Genomic DNA, 20,648 nt, shown 5'->3' with positions numbered 1-20,648 from the left:
GAGGTTGCTGTGAGCTGTAATGCCACAACATTCTACACAGCTTTGAGACTTGGTCTCAAAAAAACAAAACAAAACCAAAACACATACACTTTGAATCCTCAGTATTCTGCACTTACTTGCCAGTAAAATTTAGAGTAGACTTTATTTTATTAAGTATTCTATTAAAAAAGTTAGATATTGGGGTATATAGATCTATTTATTTTAATATATAACTAGGATCGTGGTCCTAAAAAAGTTAGATATTGGGGTATATAGTTCTATATATTTTAATATATAATTAGGATCGTGGTCTTTTTTAACCCATTCTCTAGGGGTCTTTTTTAACCCATTCTCTAGGGGTTAAAAAACCCAAAGAACTGTTAGCAAATTTCTTTTGCCAAGCAAAGGGAAACTTATTTTCAGTATTGTTCAATGGGTTATATGTTAAAAGCAATCTGTATTATTTTTAATCAGCTCTCTTAAATGTATTCCAGAATTGAGGCTTATCTCTATCTATAATAGGTTTTGAAGCTCTAGTTCTAAGGTTTTTTTTTTTTTTTGTAGAGACAGAGTCTCACTTTATGGCCCTCAGTAGAGTGCCGTGGCATCACACAGCTCACAGCAACCTCCAACTCCTGGGCTTAAGCGATTCTCTTGCCTCAGCCTCCCGAGTAGCTGGGACTACAGGCGCCTGCCACAACGCCCGGCTATTTTTTTGTTGCAGTTTGGCCAGGGCTGGGTTTGAACCCACTACCCTCGGTATATGGGGCCGGCGCCTCACCGACTGAGCCATAGGCGCCGCCCCTGTAGTTCTAAGGTTGTTAAAGAACAAGGATCAAGTAAGTAATTTGGGTTTTCTGTGAAGTGCCAGGCGTGGCCTTTTCACATTGTGTGTATCTTCTCCTTTAGTTCTTTCTTTACAGATGAAGGAAGGTGATGATCACTGTGGTCTCAGCAGCTGGTAAAATCATGGCCTGTTTTCTCAGTCTGTGACTTATGTGACATGAACAGTCTTAAGATCCTTTTTCATTAGTTGGGTGTGTTGTCTTGTCTGCTACATGGAGTAGCAACCCGTGCGGTACTAACGAAAAAAGGTAGTTTTGCTGTCTTGACTAGATAGGCCAATCTCTAGGCTTAGGAAGTCTGCTCCACGTCTAACTTTAAGTGGGCTTTTTAGTGGATGAATATTGGGAAAAGTGTTACATATGAAACATTTGATTTATTTAGGACAGACTTCCATTCCTCAGAATTGAGAGTCCTGCCAGTGTTCTGTGCTTGTACTACAATGATGACCATGGTGGTAGAGTTACACGAAGGGCAGTGATACCACGATCTTTATTTCAGTCTCAGTTGGTTCCTTACAGACCAGAAATTTGTCTTGGTTCTTCTTTAGTGGGAAAAATGTGAGTGTGAACCTAAGATAGTTTTGGATAATGCTCAGATGCCCTTGTGACCCAGCTGAAGTCCTGAAATCAGCTTGTAGGATGTTAACTGCAGTATGCCTGTGGTGTTTTGAGATGTGTCTGTCTCTGGATAATAGTTGTAACCTGGTCAAAGTCCTGACCACCTTGAAGCGAGAGGCAGTGCTAATTAACATGTATCCAGAACATTTATCTCTTTAAAAAAAAAAAAAAAAAAAAAGACACTTTCAAAAGGAAGTGTTTTCTTTGATACCCACACTCTCCTTCCTGCCCTGGTGATGGTAGAAAAAGTGTTACTTTTGGTGTTGTATAAAAGCTTTTGATGGTTTCTATGCAGTTTTGAGATGTTTCCTTGTTGATAGAAAGGCATAAAATATTCCTGCAGAAATAGTACCCACTTTCCAGTCCATTTTGTTCGATTTGCCATACACACTTGATGTTCACACGAGTGTTTCTCCCACCCATGTGTTCTTTCATACCTTTGAGTGGAAAATTTGAAAAGCTCATTCTTATGTATACTTAAGATTTTGCTTTTAAACAGCAGGTGTGACATTTACATGCGATAGGAGTTTCAGCCTCTCTGTAGCATATAAGGAAAGGAAGCAACGCAGCCTCATCCTGCAGGCTGTAATAGGCATTTGTCAGAATCATTCCCTTATCTCCCTGAACTCCCCACATAATAAATACTCAATAATACTTCAACAGGGCTTAACTTACCTTACCCCCTTGACTGGACCTTCGATTTTGTTATCAGAAAAGTTTATATTTAGATATAAAATTTTGGGTGGATAATACCGGACTCTACGAATTATTGAAGAGATGGCCAATTAATTTTGCACAGATTGCTGGTAATTAGTCTTTCTTCTTTAGCACATAGCAGTGAGAAATGAGAGTGATGAAAGGCTTGGTTTGAAATAGTGCCCACACACTGTGTGTATTGATAGGTACTCAATAAATGATCAAACAAATGAAATGATGTAATTAAATACTAGGAGGGATGTGCAGTCCTGAGAATGGCTCAGGTAGGAACTGCAAGTGGAGGGAGAGTATAATTCGTTCGTTTGTTACCCTATTACATACTCCATTTATGGGAGTAATTTTATCTTAGGTTTAGACATTCTTCTAAAAGAAGAAAAAAAAATAGTGACCCCTGGGTGATACTTATTAACATTTTCTGGTGTCAGTTTCCTTCCCTCCCTTTTTTCATCCAGCATAGAGAAACAGGAAGAAACAAAAAAGAAACAGTCTCCCAGGCAGTATTGCACATGCTGTGTCTCTGAAAGTCTGGCTTTCAAATAATTTTCTGCATCTTTCTTGGTAATTGGCAGTATAATGTTCTACTGTACAGCTGCTTTGAATAGCCACAAAGCATTCCTTGTGAGGTCCCCTTCAATTTATTGACTATCTTTTCTGTGCCAGGCAATGTGCAGTGTGATCCCGTTGATCTCTAGGACTACCCCACAAGGTATATATAGTTTGGGAATCGCAGGCAGAGCAGGCACCTCCTTAGGGTGGTCTGACCGTCAACCTTTATCTGTAGCCCGTCCACTGTGCTGGTGGAATTGACTAGCACCTAGCTTGGGATATCTCAAAGTTTGTTCTAATTGTACAGTGTTACAAGTTACAAGTGAACAGCCTCAAAGCTTAGGGCATCTTCATAATCACCTCCTTAAGATAAAAATGAGCAAATTAACTTGGTTAAATTATACTTAAAAAAATAAGTCTTTCATTAGTCTTTCTGTTTAGATAACTTTAAAATCCATAGATGTTTCCTGTCCTACTTTGTTAAAATTAAAGTTTCTTAGTTTGTTAAAATTATAGGAAAAATTCAGAGGTGGATTTTACTGGCAACATGTTTTCATAAGATTATTCAAGTAGCTTCTTTTACTTCAACATGAACGTTATTACGAATCTCAACCTTCTCTGCCCCAGTATTTGGTATCCCTAATATTTACCCAGTCAGGCGTTCAGTACCAGTACTAAATTAGTTATTACTGAGAGGCTTTGATTTAATATACTTTCATTGAATCTTAGGGAGGCACAATTGTTAGGATTGCTCTGGTGAATGGCTGCTTTAATTATGCAGTTCTAGTTTAGAATTGTGTGTGCTTCTAAAGTTTGGTTTTCTGATTTCTGGGGTTTTCCCCCTTGACTCGAAAGGAGGGGTGTCATTAAGTCCTCTTCAAATGCAACCAGAGAAGTCCTACAATTTTCATGGGCATTATTATTGCTAATAGAATTCAACGATGATGAACATCCCATTAAATAGCCTCATGCCCCCTCAACCGAGTAGGGGTTACATTGAAGAGTTGGATGTGTAATGAAGGAGGATAATCTCTTGGTATGAAATTAGGCTTTTATACATCAAAGAGGCCTGCGCTGAGCGTGATTCCATCTCAGTCTCTTTGGAGGAGAAGAAAGGGCAGCCTGATATTCTGTCATTGTGTGCCCCCAACATTTAGCAGACGTTCTTTGAGTTAATGTTGCTCTTTAGTTATCTTTGACAGAAGCAGAGTCTGGTTAAGATCAGATTGTTTAGACTAATGCACATTGATCTTGGCATAGTGATCATAAGACTATAAGCCAGCTAGACAGGCAAAAGCTGGTGGTGAATTGTTAGATTACAAAACAGAGCAATTAATAATTAGAGGATAGCTTCAGTGCTTTGGACTTAGGAAGAGATTCATCATGATGTATGCTACTTTTAGATTTATACTCTGGAGGACCTTTTACTTAAAAAAAAAAGCTTCATAATATTAAGCTCTGTACCGCTGATCTGCTGAGGGAATCTGGACCCGTGAGTTGGTGGGAGCCATCCTTTCTGATAGCCAGAGAGTTGATTGCAAAGTTTGCTTAAGTTTAAGGAAAGACATGGTAATTTGTCACACTTGGAAATGAGTAGTGATGTTATAATTTCTGAAGGCTGTGAAACTTAACTTTCATAGTATTGGTGAACCTTTAAAGCAATTTTGGAAAGTGGATGAAAGGGGGAGATGTTTACTGATTCTCGGTTATTTTTATTCAGTAGCTGGTGATGGAGCAGCATAATTTCCTCTGCTCCATCCTGTCACGGTCCACGTTAACAAAGGGAATTTCCCTACTTATATTGGTGTGTGGCTTTGTGGGACTCAAATGACACGAGGAGAAACAATTATAAAGGAGGATGAGGGTCCAACTAGAGTCTGGCTGATGAGCTTGCTGTTATTTCTCAATATAGCAGGTTTTGTAATATATCAGAAACCTTACAAGCCACCCATTTAAAATGTGCATGTCAGTGTTTGTTAGTACGTTTGCAAGGTTGTGCAATCATTACCACAACCCGAATCTAGAACATTTCCATCCCTCAGTCTCATTTTAGAAGTAAATTATCTATGATTGTTTCTTTCCATGACCATGGAGATTATGTGGTGCATAGTTCTTAATGTTGTCTTTATAGATTTACCTCAGAAAAATTTTAATCCCAGGTTGTCTGTCTTCTCTGAAGTCTTCAGTAATAATAGTTAAAATTCTCACTTTTATAATGCTGTGGACATCAATTGATTATCAATAGTTTATTCTGTAAAAATGCTGTTAATATTACATGTTTGAGGACTTGGATTACTTGCTATCTTAGATTATTGTCTTTTATCTTTCATGTCGAGAGTTGGGGATAGGTTTATGGTTTTTTTTTTTTCTTGGCCTACGCCTAATTTAATTATGGAAGTAAATTTGTTGCTGTTGCAAAAACCATGTAATGTACATCTAACATGAGTTCCCTCTGTAATTTGTTTTTAGAATGGTACAGCTGTTTTCTAGGCTTTGTGATGTTAGTTGGCGCGTTTTTGTACCGCTTTCCTGTGATACTTGCTTGGAGTTTCTAGTATAGGTTCTATTGTAAGCTTTAGAGACTACTGACTGCTTATCATCTATATATGTCGGAAGAGTGTCTCTTTCAAGGCTTTTTGCTGGAGGTACTGGAGCAGATTTAAGAATGCAGCACAGTCTGCTAATCAGATGCATGTACCTGAGTCTCTTTCGAGTACAAAAATCTACTAAAATGGCTTGTGTCCCAGTTATTCCGCCCTGATTTGGAGTAACTTGTCTTGCTACCATGACTGGAAGGTGAACCCCGATTTGAGAACCATTGTTACTTGATTTGCCTTCTAATTGAATGTCTGAAGAGTGACCAGTTGGTAGTGGCCATGTTGTTTATATCTTGTGTAATTGGGAAAGTGCTGTTGATATTAGTGTGTATGTGGGGAAGTTGTTTAACCTCTTGGGAAATTTTCAACCAAAAAAATTATCATTAAATATATCTGATATTTTATTAATACTGTGTTATTGGGAATGAAAGAAGACCCCGTGTGCATGTTACAAATTTCATAGCATTTCCAAATTTACTCTCCTTTAAAATTAGGAATTTTGACCACATTCCCTTCAGTTAGAAATTTCCTAAGGAGGCATTCCATTTTCCGTTTTCATGGGGTAGCATGGATTGGATTCGGTTCAACATAGCCCCTTGAGTTGTTAGATTCTGCTGGGTGGGTGGGGAGTGCTCACTGAGCCTTTAAAAAAAATGTTTTTTTTTATTAAATCATAACTGTACAATGATGCATTTATGGGGTTCAGTGGGATTTGATGTACAATGTGAAATGCTTACATTGAACTGATTAACACATCCATCACAATTATATTCTTAATACTTTTGAAATGTACCATTGCATCATGCACATTAGGTGAGGTCCCCTCAAATACCTTCCCCCTTCCTAACTCCCCCTCCCTTCCCCTCTCTCTCCTCTTCCCTTCTACTTTCTGGACTGTACTTTGTTTTATCATCCTGAAAATAAGACCTAGCGCATCTTTGGGAGCACACCTTAAAATAAGACACTGTCTTATTTTTGGGGAAACAGGGTATATATTGATTTTATAGTAGTATTGAGTACATTGGATACTTCCCCCCCCCCTATTCTTAAGATATGTTCCAGCTCCATCCAGGTAAACATAAAAGATGTGAAGTCTCCATCCTTTTTTTATGGCTGCATATATTTCATGGTGTACATATACCATGAAATAACCCATTCATAGGTTAATGGGCACTTGGGCTGTTTCCATGTCTTGGCAATTATGAATTGGGGTGCAGTAAACATTCTGGTACAAATGTCTTTGTTGTAAAATGATTTTTGATACTCTGGGTATTTACCTAGTAGATAAATTACAGGATTGAACGATAGGTCTACTTTTAGTTCCTTGAGTATTCTCCAAACCTCTTTCCAAAAAAGGTCGTATTAGCTTGCATTGCCACCAACAGTGTGGAAGCGTTCCCTTCTGTCTGCATTCACGCCATCATTGGGCCTTTTATAGACCAGAATGCTCACACAGGTTAGATTTAGAGCATGGAGTTTGGAAAGAAACTGTGCTTGAATCTCTGCTTTGCCATACCCCAGCTGTGCTACCTGTGGCATGTTAGCCTTTTCTGCATGTTGTACTGTGACAGTTGTGGTGATTCATGAAACATGTATTCAACAAATATCATCATTTTATTGTTATTTAGCTGGTTTTTTTTTTTTGTAGAGACAGAGTTTCACTTTATGGCCCTCGGTAGAGTGCCGTGGCCTCACACAGCTCACAGTAACCTCCAACTCCTGGGCTTAAGCCATTCTCTTGCCTCAGCCTCCCAAGCAGCTGGGACTACAGGTGCCCGCCACAACGCCCGGCTATTTTTTGGTTGCAGTTTGGCCGGGGCCGGGTTTGAACCCGCCACCCTGGGCATATGGGGCCGGCGCCCTACCGACTGAGCCACAGGCGCCACCCTTAGCTGTTTGTTTTTGAAATGATGAATTATTAATGAGTCAACTCCCTGCCTACTGACCATAGTCTATTGTTTTGTTGTCAGGCATACATTGGAAACTTAGAAGTTCATACTCTTTCATCCTATTAAATTTATTTGCATTACTGCTTCTATTTGGTGAACGTTATTTGGTGGCATAAAGTAGTTTAAATGTGCTTTCCAAAGAACCTGGCTTCCATTATTAATGTATTCATTTATTCACTGGGAGAATAATTAATTTTTTATTACACAGTAGCTTATAGCAGGTGTTAGAAACTCCTGTTGTTAACACTGATCACAGTCAACATTTAACTTTATTCTTTACTGTCTGCTGTTTTGTGGTTTTCCACCATTTATTCTTAATTGTTATATAGAGTGGAAGTAATTAAACTCATGAGTTGCCTCCTCTTGTTATAAATGTCTGCACCCCTTTTAAGTTTGCTTGGTTTTCCCAGATTCTGGTTTCAATTAACATGCTGATGATTCTCTGGTCTACACAGTAGGATTAGTTGGCTTTGGTGTGGGTTTTCCTCCGTCTTCTTTTCTGTGTTTGTTCAGTGCACCTGTATATCTATCCCCTCCCTTCCCAGAGAAGGTGGGATGTGGAGCCATCTCCACATCTCCCAGAGCTGTGCTTGGTTTCATTTGTTCTGACTTAGTGAGTTGTATGCCTGTGGATGCTTGTAGTTACAAAGAGATAGTGGTCAAATCTCTCGTCATTGAAGTAATTGAACTATTTTATAGCAGAATAAATGGCAAGTGGAATGTTTTCTTAAAGTGGTGTTTGAGTCTCTTACCTGAGACAATACATAGCTAAGGACAAAAGAATTCCTGTTACCTAACTAAACATGCAGAGCTGCATATTTAAGTATTTGGGTTGAATTTAGCTATAATTTCTCTTGTGAAGAATGAAGATGGGGGAAAAGAAGGACCCAGTTAGCTGGCAAAATGCTGTCCTAAATCTTTTTAGAATAAGTAGAAAGGAAACATGTTAATACAATGCAGGATTTAAGGAAATGCCTGGGTACGTGCTGGGGTGCTGGGAAGTATGGGAAGAGAGTTCATGCTTGCTGATGAGCGAAATGGTTATTTGCGTTTTGCAACCAAGCATTCTTCTAAAGCAGTGCTTCTCAACCTTCCTAATGCTGCAGTGTATTTTCACTGTTAAAAAGGGGTTGCGACCCACAGGTTGAGAACTGCTGTGAAATATTTTAACCTTTTAGACCTTTACAGTCCATTTTGTTTTCTCTGATTTTTCACGTGGATGGTGAGCATTTCTGGAAAATGTTTAACTTTCTGTGATATATATTTTAGATTTCTGGGTATACTGTCTGATAATATTTTATTTTTTGAGCTAGTTTAAAACATAAGACAAAGTGAGACATTCTTAACCAGTTGTACACTGATTTCTGTACTTTTTTTTTTTTTTTTTGTAGAGACAGAGTCTCACATACCGCCCTCAGGTAAAGTGCCGTGGCATCACACAGCTCACAGCAACCTCTAACTCTTGGGCTTACATGATTCTCTTGCCTCAGCCTCCCGAGCAGCTGGGACTACAGGCGCCTGCCACAACGCCCGGCTATTTTTTTGTTGCAATTTGGCCGGGGCTGGGTTTGAACCCGCCACCCTCGGCATATGGGGCCGGCGCCCTACTCACTGAGCCACAGGCGCCGCCCTGATTCTGTACTTAAAAAATTGACACATGGTGTATATGGCTGGTACAGGTGGCAGCTGAAAAATCCCTTTTACAGACAAGGAAATTAGTTATTTTAATTTCTTGTACTTTAAAAAATTTATTTCTGGGCAGTGCCTGTAGCTCAGTGGGTAGGGCGCCGGCCCCATATACCTAGGGTGGCGCTTTCGAACCCAGCCCCAGCCAAACTGCAGCAAAAAGAAGGCGGGCATTGTGGCGGGCGCCTGTAGTACATGGGAGGCTGAGGCAAGAGAATTGTTGCTGTGAGCTGTGATGCCACGACATTCTACTGAAGGCGATAAAATGAGACTCTGTCTCAGAAAAAAAAAAAACAAAAACAAACAACAAAAACTATTTCTTGAGGAGCTGAGAAATCACTATTTTTCTAAATATATTTTGGAAACTTTATGGACTGGTTCAAAGTTTTAATAAAGCTCATAGAACTGGTTAAAAGTTTCAATTTTGTTTAATATTTTGTTCCATAAGTTATTTGTTTTTATTTTCTCTAACGGCAAAGAGAATTGCTTTTGCTTACCTCTCAAATATGCAAATATCAAAGTCAACGTTATCCTTTATTCTTCATCCCATGCATTAGAGCAGTCAAACCCCTCCTCCCCCCCTTTTAATCTCATGGCACACTTAAATTATGTTGCTCAAAAAGAAAGAGTAAAAGAATATACTTACTGTGTTCTGAATCTCTTTGGAAAATAATTTAATCATTAATGAAATTTTCAGGGAACACCTAAGATCCTCTCTTGGCTCTCCCACTTGCCAACGCACACTGGTTGCAGAATTACTGCTTTAGAGGGTAAAAAGCCCACAGTCAAGCCTGTGCAGACCCAATCCCAGCGAAATGGAAGCAGCTGCAAGAGGAGAAGCTGGCTGGGAAGATCTCAGGCGTCCTCAGACTTTTTAAACAGGAGGCCAATTCACTGTCCCTCAGACCATTGGAGGGCTGGACTATAGTTTAAAAAAAAAACTATGAACAAATTCCTATGCACACTGCACACATCATATTTTGAAGTAAAAAAACAAAATGGGAACAAATACAATCATACGGCCTCATGTGGCCCGTGGGCTGCCGTTTGAGGACCCCTGAGAGTAGGTTTTGCTGCTGAGGTTTAGCATTTACTATTCACTGCCTCTTCATGGGTGGGGAAATAGGGAATGAGTTCAGCCATTTTAGTGCATAGAAGTTACTTCAGTAGTGTACCATCTGAGGCAAACTGGGTGGGAGTTTAGGACATCTTAATTAAGGCCATGGCAGGAACACCAGGGACATTGTTGATAGGGTTTTCAAGTTAATTGTGTGTACGTTAGGGATGGCAAACATTTTCGTTGATATTCCTTAAGCCATATTGCAACATGAGTTCCCTCTTTTACTTTGCAGTTAATTTTGGTCTGCCTTTCACTATTCTTAAAAGAAAAATTTGGACCCCAAACTGAGGTCCGTAGCTTATGTGTGGGTGATGTGGTTAGGTCCGTCATCATCAGTTTAGAAGGGCTTAATTGCTACTTTAGTTTTTATACTGTAATCCAAGATGGTGACTTCTTTTTGGTGGTGGGAGATACTAAACCAAAGTCTTCATCTGAGATTGGAGTTTTTTTTTGTTGGCAGAGAAATTTATAATGTCTCCACCCCCTACCACACCACATTCTGTGCTCTAATTAGGCACGTGTGAGCAAAGTGGGCCTAACTGGGTTAGCCAAAGAGAATGAGGCAAGTGTTTTCAGTAAGAACTATTTCCAGGTTGGAAAATTCACATTTCTATTTCCAGGGTTCAGTCTGGAGGGAAAGCACAAATTAAAGTGGCCTGTTTTAGAAGTGGGTCTGGGTTTTGGCATTGGCAGCTGGCTAAATTGGAGTTTTGGACAAAGATCATCATGGATGAATTTTGGCTTGCCAAGCATGAGGGGCTCTGGAGGAAACACTGAAGAAGAAAGGACAAGGGATACCAGGAAGGGAAGTATGGCATAGACACACGAAGCCTCCTGTTCCTGTCTGTAGGCTGCCATTTCATTTTCTGGGGGGTTGGGGGTGGGGAAGACAGGTACTTTTCCTTTCTCCTCTCCCCTCAGGCAGTGCCTTATTTCTGGCATTCATTTTAATGCATGCATCAGCTTTTTTTCCTGCTATAATCCTTGAAGTTACTGTTTAAACGCATATATGAAAACAGCCTTTTCTCAGGCACACACCCCCAGTCTTTTGTCAAAGATGTTAAATTACATCTTTGTGGCCATATGTCACCTGTTAAGTTGCAGAGGTTATGGACTGGTCTTGGCTATGTCTTGGAACTAAACATCGGATGAGTCTCCTAGGTTGTGGGCTGAACTTTGGATACCCAGCTTCTAATGCAGGGTTAAATTTTGGGGAGCTGGGCAGCCTCTCCATCAAGCCTGAGGCAGACATCAGTAAAGTCACAAAATCACCGACCAGTAAGATCTACTGGCCTGGGAGCCTACTGCTTATGATTACTTTTACCAGACACTTGAAGCCAAGAGATAGGCTCTGTTTTGTTGCATCCATCATGAAGGCAGGCCACTGTCTTCCTGTTGTAGCTCACTGGGTTCCTTATCTTTAGTGAAGGCTTTTGAATCAAAACGTGCCCAAGTGGCAGATATTCTTCATTAATAATGTGGAGACCACATAGCTAGTTGGAAGAACTTTGTGTGATGGTCACTGAGTGGTGCTCAGTGATTATTATATTTTGTTGATTCTAAGATGTACTTGGCTTTTGTATTTTAAAATGCCTAAAATAAGAAAAAAACAGGTGGCCTTTGTACCATGGTTTCCATAGCCTGAGCACGAGTAAATGTCGGCCAGGCTGTATTGTCATCGTTTTATTATAGGCATTGTTGGATCTTCACCTTTTGCATCTACTAGCATCTAGTAGCTATTTAAATAAGATTCAAAAGATTTCTTATCTGTGCCAAGTTATATTTTAAAGTTATTTTGAATAAACAAAGCCATGGAAAGGGTGCAGCAGGCTGTAAATTTAGTATCAGTGAAATATTTGTTGTGGGAGGAGTTAGCAAAACTTCACACTGTATTGCAAAACAATTACAAAATATTTTAGGGATCCTACGAAAGGGGAAAATGTTGTCTTCAAGTAAATGAAGTAATACTGGTCCCCAAAGATTGTCTGCCTACTCCAGGGCAGTGAAGGTAGGAGAAGCTGCCACAGCCCTGGACTGCAAGAAAATTCAAAGCAAAAATTGCTGGTATTTTGTGGCATGATTAAGCGGTCATGCCATAGTAGTGTTTTCAGTTTTAGTGGGCGTATAATATAATGATGAATTTCATAACTTCAGGGTAATTTTTTGGTGAAGGAAATGTGAGGAAGTCATTGAACAAAATTCTGAGTAATATGAATATGAATAAGTTGGGGGTTAAGATGGGAGGATTTGTGGACCGACTTCTGTTTTATGGCCATCAGTAACTTCCAGGTGGGGCTTGCTGGATTAGATAGCCCAATTGAAATCCTTCCTTCTAACAGGGGCAGTGTACTGTCACGGAGAAATAAAGTAAAGTAGGAGGTCTGGGTCTCATCCCTACCCTTCACATAGAGTTCAAGGTGAGCCAGTCTGTCCTTTAGTCTTTCTGGGTCTCAGTTTCCTAATGTGAAATGGAGAAAATTTGGGTGCTTGTGTAGTGTTCTATTGCTGGAAGTCAGCACATTTATATCCCTCGAGCCTAGTGACTTGCAGCTAATGGGGGCCGGTCCCATTCCCCATAAGTTTTACTTTGTCGACTTTTTCCAGGAGGGGGAGGAAGTGACCAATTTGTGAAATCAACTGGGAAGTTATCCTAGGCTTCAGAAGAGTTGCTGTGTGGTCCAGCCATGCATCCACTTTTGTGCAGCATTATAAACGGGATGTTTTGGCACCCGTAGCTGCTTGCCTTGGCAGGGAAAGAGACGGCCTGAGTCACTCTCTCTCCCGCGTGTCTTCCAAGCTCTCTCTGCTCTCCCCCCTTCCTGCTGGAGATCATATCCCAGGAGATTGTCTCTTCAGACTAGTTTTGGCAATGCTTGAGCAAAAGGTATAAAGGAGCGGATACCACTGTATCCCTTATTAAAAGGAAAATGACTGTGCTGAGTCTGAGGCCATGAGGTATTAGAATTGGTTTACTTTATTTTATATTATTATTTTTCTAATGGCTAGTTATCCCCATTGTCTGTCAGGTATAGCTCTTCACGTTCACGGACAGGAGGCTTCATTTCACAAACTCTAGTCTTTATTGTGTGCTTATCTTCCCTGGTGCCCTGTTTGTGTCTTTTTTTTTTGGAGTCAGAGTCTCACTTTGCCGCCCTGGGTAGAGTGCTGTGATGTCATAGCTCACAACAACCTCAACTCTTGGGCTCAAGCGATTTTCTTGCCTCCGCCTACCAAGCAGCTGGGACTACAGGCACCTGCCACAACATCAGCTGTGTTTAGAGACGGGGTCTTGCTCTTGCTCAGGCTGATCTCTAACTCAGGCAATCCACCTGCCATGGCCTCCCAGAGTGCTAGAATTACAGGAGTGAGTTACTGAGCTCAGCCTTGCTCTTAAATTAATTAATTGACTTGTAATTCATTGTAACATAAAATATTAAATAGTATTGTAAATCTGAGCGATCACACTTAGCTAACATTCCTGAGAGAATGTAAGTTTTACAAGAAACAGCTCTCTTGATTCTTAACAAGAAACTGTCTTTATTTTGGGACTGCCCACCCTATCCACCCCCGACATTAACATGGCATTGTCCTGTCTGTAAGCGGTTTGCTAATAACACGTGTGTTGTCATTGTAGTTGAACACTTTTCCCCCCAGCCCAGATATAGATTTCTATGTAAGATGCTGCAGGAAGTACATGTGACCTGTCAGTCTCCACATCCATGAATCTGGGGGTGGGGAACGGAAAGTTGGGTGGGTGGTGTGTGAGGTCTACGGCAGGGATACATGGAAACTTTGCATCTTTTCTCCTTATCCCTTCTTCTCCCTTATTCTTCTGTAAACTTGAAGTTTCTGCAGGTCTACTTGGCTATCCTATCATGTAGGGAACAGAGTACTTGCAGCTGGCAGAACACTGAAATGTGGGTTATGTACTTTTTCCCTCTGGGACGTGATTATAAGTCTAAATTCATTAAATTCACATTAACTCATTGAATGTAGACAGTAATTTTTGCAAATAAATACACATGGTAGAGCAGACTTTATTTGAAAAGGCAACTTTATTGAAATACTACTTTCCCTTTTATTGCCAAACAGTATTCCATAAAGTGGATATGTCACATTCTGTCTGTTCATCAGGTGATAGACATTTGGGTGAGTGGTGTCCATTTTTGGGTCATCATTCATAATGCTGGTGTGAACATTTGAGTACACATTTTTATGTGGACATATTTTCACTTCTATTGGCTGTATACAAAGGACTTGAATTGCTGGATCACATGGTAATGACTTAATCTTTTGAGGAATAGCCAAACTCTTTCAAAGCCACTGCCATCATTTCACATTCCTATGTTTGAAGACCCAATTTCCGTGTACCTTGCCAGCACTTACTGTCTATTTGTTTATAGCCATCCTAGTGCGTGTGCAGGGGTCTCTCACTGTGGTTTTTGACTTGAATTTCCATGACAACTAATGGTGTTGAGTACTTTTGCATGTGTGTTTTGTTCATTTGGTTGTGTTAGAGTAGACATTCTGAAAGTAATTCGTATTGTACCTGTTTTGCTCCATTCATAGATTTCTTTATTTAACTTTTGACTTCAGTTGTAGGTTTGAAGAGTACAGTTTGGAGATTGATAGTAAAATTGCTTCCTCTGTTTAGGAAGAAATACTTGCTATTCAGGAAGGGCTTTATTTTGAATAATAAAACACAAAAAAGCAAAAATCTATTTGAAAATTGAATGCTGTTTAATCTGAATAAATTAATGATACATCAGTGATCCTGTAGAACAGTGGTTCTCAATCTTCCTAATGCCGTGACCCTTTAATACAGTTCCTCATGTTGTAGTGACCCCCAACCATAAAATTATTTTCATTGCTACTTTAAAAACAAGTCTCAGAGAAGCGTGGTGAAAGCGGCAGCGAGGGTGTTGTTGAAGTGCTCGGATTCTCGTGGCTGTGCCGGGAGTTACCCACCACCATGGCTAGTAAAAGGACGAAGACCAAGACCACCAAGAAGCGCCCTCAGCACGCAACATCCAACGTGTTTGCCATGTTTGACCAGTCACAGATTCAGGAGTTCAAGGAGGCCTTCAACATGATTGATCAGAACAGAGATGGTTTTAATTGACAGGGAAGATTTGCACGATATGCTTGCCTCACTGGGGAAAAATCCAACTGATGAGTATCTGGATGCCATGATGAATGAGCCTCCAGGCCCCATCAATTTCACCATGTTCCTCACCATGTTTGGTGAGAAGTTAAATGGCACAGACCCAGAAGATGTCATTAGAAATGCTTTTGCTTGCTTTGATGAAGAAGCAACTGGCACCATTCAGGAAGATTACCTGAGAGAGCTGCTGACAACCATGGGAGATTGGTTTACGGATGAGGACGTGGACGAGCTGTACAGAGAAGCACCTATTGACAAAAAGGGGAACTTCAATTACATTGAGTTCACGCGCATCCTTAAACATGGAGCAAAAGACAAAGACAACTGAAAAGAACTTCAAATTCCAGCCAAACGTTCTTGTTGCCACTTTGTGTATTTCTGAGATTTTCTCTTAGAGCCTATTGCATGCCCTTAGCTTTACAGCTCTTGCTTTTCCTGTTGTATTTATTCTCAGCCATTTGGGGCATATGTATCTTTATAATCAGACTGGAAATGGGACTTTATATCATGTTCAGAATAGAGACTATGGTAATTTAACTTGCTACCCCCTCTCCCCAAATAACGGCAGTCTACAGAGTCAATATATTTTTTCAAAGAAAGTTATTCGCTCAATTTTTTCTGAACCGTAATTAAAGTTTACAATAAAATGCTTGTTTAAATTTCTTAAAAAAAAATAAAATAAAAACAAGTCTCACTCTTTCGCCCTGGGTAGAGTGCTTTGGCCACGTAACTCACGGCAACCTCAAACTCCTAGGCTCCAGCAATCCTCCCGCCTCAGCCTCCTGATGTGAATCCTATGTTCCTCTTTGTTGAGAAGTCAGAACAGTAGTAAAACCCTTAAACCATTTCCCTATTCTTTCTTCCCCTTCGTGATTTCAGTGCAGAAAAATTCTTTTCAGTCAGAATACTCAGATACATAAGAGAAGGTAGTTACAAGAGATGGTCGTTTTGCATCAGCCTGAGGTAGCGGTTTGTTATTGTTGATCCAGTCAAGTGGTTCAGACTTCACTAGTAGTTGACTTGGGGGAACTGACGGTACATCTACAGTAAAATAAAAATAAATGGGAAAAAACCCTGTCACTTAAGTTCCTCCTGGAACTTCCGGTTGCAGATAGCTTCCCCCTCAGTGCCAGTATATCCCAATGTAGGCTTTTCCTAGTTGAGCAGCGAGGTATATTCAGCTGTGGTGACTGCTGTCTTATTCACTGGTGAAGATACTAACATGGTGCTCTTATTCACACGTGAAGATAGTAACATGCTTTCATAGAGGCTGTGTAACGGCCCCCAAATATAGCTAAATCCCAACCCTTGAGTTCCTAGATGTGATTAAATTAAGGTGTGCCATCTGGGGGGAGATTATTCAAGATTATCTAGGTGAGCCCAAAGTAATCACCCAGGTTCTCATAAAACAGTTAAATGGATCACAGAGAGCAAAAAACAAGATGAGAAAATCCAGCCTGTGGTGGGAATAACATACTTTGAGGGTGGATGAAGCCACCGGGGAAGGTGTGTAGGCGGCCTCCAGGAGCTGAAAAAGGCAAGGATTCTCTTTATTCAAAGCTTCCAGAAAAATCCCGCCCTGCCAACACCTTGACTTTAGCTTAGTGAAACTGAAGTCCCGAATTTTAAGAGACTAAATGTTTAAGGCTCTGCGTTAGTGGTAGTTTGTTAACAGCAGCAGCAGGAGACTAGAACATATTTTAGGGCTAGTGTTATCTTGGTTCCTTTGTCCCTCTTTAACAGAGGAGGTAGACTTGTGATGCTGCTTCTGTTGCAAATCACACTCCTTAATACTTTATGTGCCAGACACGTTTGAAAACCTTGCCCATATTACATATGCAGCAGGCATTAGTATCACAGAGGAGGAGATGGACCTGTACTTAATTGCTCACTGTAACACAGTTGGTAAGCAGCAGGGCTGGGGTTTGATCCCAGGCCACCTGGATCCAGACTCCATGAATTTAACCAGTAAATTTCATAGGTATATCAGGGTTTAGTCTTGAATTTGTCAGCTCCATGAGTTAGCTGGTGTCTTTTTTTATTGTGGAAAATAATCATTCTGAAAAATCAATTATTGAATATATAATATACTTATATGGTTTTTGCCACATTACTGGTGGAATTTAACTGTAGGAACTCATAGAATACCGCCTCACACAAGTCAGAATTTTATGGCTGAATAAATACTAAAAAGAAAGTTAAAGCGTTGGGCTGGGCGAGGTGGCTCACGCACTCTGGGAGTCCAAGGTGGGCTGATCGCCTGAGCTCACAAGTTTGAGACCAGCCTGAGCTAGAGTGAGATTCCTGTCTCTAAAAATAGCCGGGCCTTGTGGTGGGTGCTTGTAGTTTCAGCTACTCAGGAGGCGGAGGCAGGAGAATCGCTTGAGCCCGGGAGTCTTAAAGTTGTTGCGAGCTACGACGCCACAGCACTTTACCGAGGGCAACATAGTAAGACTGTCTCAAAAAAAAAGAAAGCATTGGGTTTACATTAAAATAACTGAAAGAGTAGAATTGGACCGTCCCTAACACTAAGAAATGATAGATGCTTGAGGAGATGGATAGCCCAGTACCTTGATTTGATTAATTTTTTTTTTGTTTGTTTTTAGAGACAGAGTCTCACTTTATTGCCCTCACTAGAGTTCTGTGCCATCACAGCTCACAGCAACATCCATCTCCTGGGCTTAGGCGATTCTCTTGCCTCAGCCTCCCCAGTAGCTGGGACTACAGGTGCCTGCTGGCTATTTTTTGTTGCAGTTTGGCTGGGTCACGTTTGAACCCGCCACCCTCTGTATATAGGGCCAACACGCTGCCCACTGAGCCACAGGCACTGCCCATGATTTGATTAATTTACCTGGTAATCCTGTATCAAAACATTATACATACACTGTAAAGTTACACAACTTTTTTTTTACCATAATTAAAAATAACCTAAACAAAGAATATTGCAGCAGTTTTTCAGATTGGGTGTTAGGGTGGTCCCAGAAGGTTTCTTTGTGAAGCTGATAATTGTGATAGAAGATCCAGGGGAGGAAACCAGAGAGGAACAGCTGTTTAGGATATGGGTTTATACACGAGGTCTGTAAGAATGCCGCGTGACACTATTCTGTCTGACATCCTCACTCCCTTTCTGTAAGAACATCTTGTCATGAGGGGAGCAAACCTAACACCCACGTACTTCCCCCCTGTCAGTGAGAAGCCCATGCATCTCAAAAGAAGGGAATTGAAGGTACAGAGGGATTGTCTGCTTGTACCTTTAATTTAAAGGGTGCTTTTAAGTTAAGTGATCATACCATGTTAGAAGTTGTTCATGAACTTGATAACACAAGTAAGCTGATATTTTGGGCTGCAATATTTGGGCTGCAATATTAATGCTGAATTTTATGTTCAGAAACTGTGAAAGTTTTACTGGTTAAAAAGTGATTATGGTTTTGTTTTGCATTCTGTTAGATGATTGTATCAGGGTTCTCTCTCCCTTTCTATCTCCAAGTAATTTTAAGTAAAATTTTATTTGAGGTTAGCAGATTTATATTTATTTATTTATTTATGATAGAGTCTCACTATGTTGCCCTCAGTAGAGGGCTGTGGCGTCACAGCTCATAGCAACCTCTAGCTCTTGGGCTTAAGTAATTCTTTTGCCTTAGCCTCTCAAGTAGCTGGGACTACAGGCGCCTGCCACAGTGCCTGGCTATTTTGTTCCTGCAGTTGTAATTATTGCTTAGCTGGGTCAGTCTGGGTTCGAACTCAGCAGCCTCAGTGTATGTGGCCAGTGCCAAGCCAAGGTTAGCAGGTTAAAAAGAAGTTAATTTTGTTCTTTTAGATGAGAATCACACTAATAATAAGATTCACTATTTTAACTTTTTTTCTTTTTGGAGACACAGCCTCAAGCTGTAACCCTGGGTAGAGTGCGATGACATCACAGCTCACAGCAACCTCCAACTCCTGGGCTCAAGCGATTCTCTTGCCTCAGCCTCCCAATTAGCTGGGACCACAGGCGGCCGCCACAACGCCCGGCTATTTTTTGGTTGCAGCCGTCATTGTTGTTTGGCAGGCCCAGGCTGGATTCGATCCCTCCAGCTCAGGTGTATGTGGCTGGCGCCTAAGCTGCTTGAGCCACAGGTGCCGAGCCTGTTTTAACCATTTTAAAGTGAAAAATTTCTTGGCTATTACCTCATAGAAGTACACTTCCAGAACATTTTACTCACTCTCAAAAAGAAACCCCAATGCCTTTAGCAGTTGCTTCCCATAATCCTCCCCCCTCAACTTCTGGCAGTCACGGTTGTACTTTCTGTCTTTGTGAACTGGCCTGTTTTGGAGACTTCATATCACCGGAATCATATACTATGTGGCCTCTGTGTCTGCCTCTTTCCCTTAGCATGCTTTCAATGTTCATCCGTGCTCTACCGTGAATTTTTTTTTATAGCTGGACATTTATTTCTTCCTTTGTATGTATATACCATGTTTTGTTTTATCTGTTCATCAGCTGGTGGGTAGTTGGGTTGTCTTTACCTTTTGGCTATTGTGAATAATGAATATTTGTGTACAAGATTTGCTTGGGTGCCTATTAATTAAAACCGAATAATTCTGGGCGGCGCCTGTGGCTCAGTGAGTAGGGCGCCGGCCCCATATACCAAGGGTGACGGGTCCAAACCCAGCCCCGGCCAAACTGCAACAACAACAAAAAATAGCCGGGCGTTGTGGCGGGTGCCTGTAGTCCCAGCTGCTCGGTAGGCTGAGGCAAGAGAATCGCATAAGCCCAAGAGTTGGGTGTTGCTGTGAGCCGTGTGACACCATGGCACTCTACCCGAGGGCGGTACAGTGAGACTCTGTCTCTACAAAAAAAAAAAATAATAATAAGACTGAATAATTCTAAATTTATTTATTTATTTATTTATTTATTTATTTTTGTTTAAGACTGAATAATTCTATATTTCACTTTTTAAAACGTCTTTTATTGTTTGGGATTCATTGAGGGTACAAAGAATTAGGTTACTCTGATTGCTTCTTAGATAAAGTCCCTCTTATAATTGTGTCCTGTCCCTAAGAGGTGTGCCATACATTATGACCCCCCATCCCCTCCACACTCTCCTCTCACTGGTGCCCCTTCCCTTACTCCCCACCCCTTGTATTAACGCATCTACTGCCTTCATATTAAAGTGGAGTAAATTAGAATCGTGCTTCTCCATTCTTGAGATGCTTTACTAAGAAGAACGTGTTCCACTTCCATCGTAGTTAATACAAAAGATGTAAAGTCTCCATTTCTTTAATGGCTGAATAGTATTCCATGGTATACATATACCATAGTTTGTTAATCGAATCCTGGGTTAGTGGGCATTTAGTTTTTTCCCCACATTTTGGTGATTGTAAATTGACCTGCAATAAACAGTCTAGTGCAAATGTCCTTATGATCAAAGGATTTTTTTTCTTCTG

General features: G+C 40.7%; 1 protein-coding gene and 1 pseudogene across 3 annotated transcripts in view; both read left to right on the top strand.

The window, feature by feature from the left end:
* JARID2 (jumonji and AT-rich interaction domain containing 2) overlaps nucleotides 1-20,648 on the top strand; it is a 277,560-nt gene that overhangs the window by 101,213 nt on the left and 155,699 nt on the right. The gene's annotated exons all lie outside the window — the stretch shown is intronic.
* Nucleotides 14,956-15,869, top strand: LOC128594923 (myosin regulatory light polypeptide 9-like; annotated as a pseudogene). Its single transcript, XR_008382655.1, has one exon. The product of XR_008382655.1 is annotated as a myosin regulatory light polypeptide 9-like (transcript).

The sequence above is a fragment of the Nycticebus coucang genome, chromosome 9, assembly GCF_027406575.1.
Source record: "Nycticebus coucang isolate mNycCou1 chromosome 9, mNycCou1.pri, whole genome shotgun sequence".
Lineage (NCBI taxonomy): Eukaryota > Metazoa > Chordata > Mammalia > Primates > Lorisidae > Nycticebus > Nycticebus coucang.
The sequence above is the reverse complement of the archived record's forward strand: the minus strand, read 5'-3'. Positions and strand labels throughout refer to the sequence as shown.